Genomic DNA, 2,374 nt, shown 5'->3' on the forward strand with positions numbered 1-2,374 from the left:
TTTATTTTTTTTTTTATTTTTTTATTATTATTATACTTTAAGTTCTAGGGTACATGTGCATAACGTGCAGGTTTGTTACATATGTATACTTGTGCCATGTTGGTGTGCTGCACCCATCAACTCATCAGCACCCATCAATTCGTCATTTACATCAGGTATAACTCCCAATGCAATCCCTCCCCCCTCCCCGCTCCCCATGATAGGCCCCAGTGTGTGATGTTCCCCTTCCCGAGTCCAAGTGATCTCATTGTTCAGAAGCAGAGCTTTCTGTGCTACACACTGGTGAGATTCCAGCCACCTCAGGGATTCTGATCCATGTCATTAACGACTATCCCAGGGTGTGACGATCTGATTAAAGCTTATCAAACTAAACATTTGTTTATTAGATGAGCTCGGCATTATTATTCTAACTGGTAAAAGGGAAATTTTAAACATAACCCTCAACCCAAACAAAACTACTTCATGAGGCTTTCAGCAAAAAGGCTGCTTAAAAACATGAACCCGGGATGCAGAGCAGCTTTTGTGCACAGTTCCACTTACTGTAATTGTTTCCGGTTCTTTCCTCTGACACCTTCCATGTATGTCATAACTGTCGATCACCATCAGGCATAGACTCGTGGAGATTAGTCATTATACCTCAGACCTAAGCTAATTATTTAAAATAAATACATGTAAAGGCCACTGCCAGACATTCTCGGCAGCCTTCCACTTGCATAATGAGTTTAGTGATTCAACTGACTTGAAGCACAGTAACATCTTATTTTATGCCCCTTCCCTGTCTTTTGCTGGACTGATGAAGCCAGTCATCTGCCCTTCTGTTTTTTTTTTTTTTTACTCCAAGTATATGGAAGGAGAGTTGCCTTTTCTGGAAGTTTGTCTTCCTCTGACATATTGGAGGGCCTTGTTTTGTCCTGTTCTTGTTCTGTGTCCTGTGCTAAGGGACTGTCCTTAAGCTACAGGACAGCCAGCTGGTCCTTTCTGCCACTTCCTCACTCCCATGCCCAGGAAGGCCTGGTTGCTGATGCTACTTTATAAATGAGTTGCTTGCATTTTCACAGAGAATGAAGGAAGACCTAACATGGCTCCAGAATCTTTTCACATGATGATTGGGGTCAACAAAAAAATGCTACCCTCTAGACTAGACACATTTCATGGAAACAAGCAAAGGTGCCAGGGCTGGGCTGACTGTGGGATGAGATTTGGTACTGCAGACAGATTTTTATTTCCACAGTTGAGCTGGAAACAAACTGCCTTCAAAAAGTGGCTTTTCTAACTTAAGGTGAGTTATAAGTTAAATGTGCTACTAACTTAAAAAATAGTGCACTCTCTGGCCGGGCGCGGTGGCTCACGCCTGTAATCCCAGAACTTTGGAAGGCCAAGGCGGGCGGATCACAAGGTCAGGAGATCAAGACTATCCTGGCTAACATGGTGAAACCCCGTCTCTACTAAAAATACAAAAAATTAGCCAGGCGTGGTGACAGGCGCTTGTAGTCCCAGCTACTCGGGAGACTGAGGCAGGAGAATGGCGTGAACTTGGGAGGTGAAGCTTGCAGTAAGCCGAGGCGACAGAGCAAGACTCCGTCTCAAAAAAAAAAAAAGTTCACTCTCCTTCGAGAAAGTTTTCTAACATCTAGTAATTTGTAACTTAGAAGTGGAGTTGCCTTGTGGATGTCTTTTTGCATTCTGTAGGAAAGGAAACCTGAATTTAACTCAGGTTGCAAGAAATAAAAATGTCAGTGCATTTAAATTTCTCTTTCTCTAACCTCTTTGTGAATATGTAATTTTAAGTGTATATATACTATACCAATTTAGTAATATAATCTTATACTTTGCCCATATAGGCCTTTTCTGCAGATTATTTTATTTTGTTTTATTTTTTTGGAGATAGAGTCTCACTCTGTCACCCAGGCTGGAGTGCAATAGCAAAATCTCAGCTCACTGCAACCTCCATCTCCCAGGTTCAAGCAATTCTCCTGCCTCAGCCTCTCAAGTAGCTGGGATTACAGGTGTGTGCCACCATGCCCAGCTAATTTTTTTATTTTTTTTAGTACAGACAGGATTTCACTGTGCTGGCCAGGCTGGTCTCAAACTCCTGACCTCATGATCTGCCCACCTCGGCCTCCCAAAATGCTGGGATTATTGGTGTTACCTGCAGAATTTTAAAGTTACAAATGTTGTAACTTTTAGCTTTTTAGGTCTGATGAATGCAGTGTCAGTACAAAAAGATGAGCTAGGGCCGGGGCATGGTGGCTCATGCCAATAATCCCAGTGCTTTGGGAGGCCGAGGCAGGAGAATCTACTGAGGCCAGGAGTTTGAGACCAGTCTGAACAACATAGACCCCATCTGTACAAAAAATTTTTTTTTTTTTTTTTT

The sequence above is a fragment of the Rhinopithecus bieti genome, unplaced genomic scaffold, assembly GCF_001698545.2.
Source record: "Rhinopithecus bieti isolate Rb0 unplaced genomic scaffold, ASM169854v2 scaffold_13317, whole genome shotgun sequence".
NCBI lineage: Eukaryota > Metazoa > Chordata > Mammalia > Primates > Cercopithecidae > Rhinopithecus > Rhinopithecus bieti.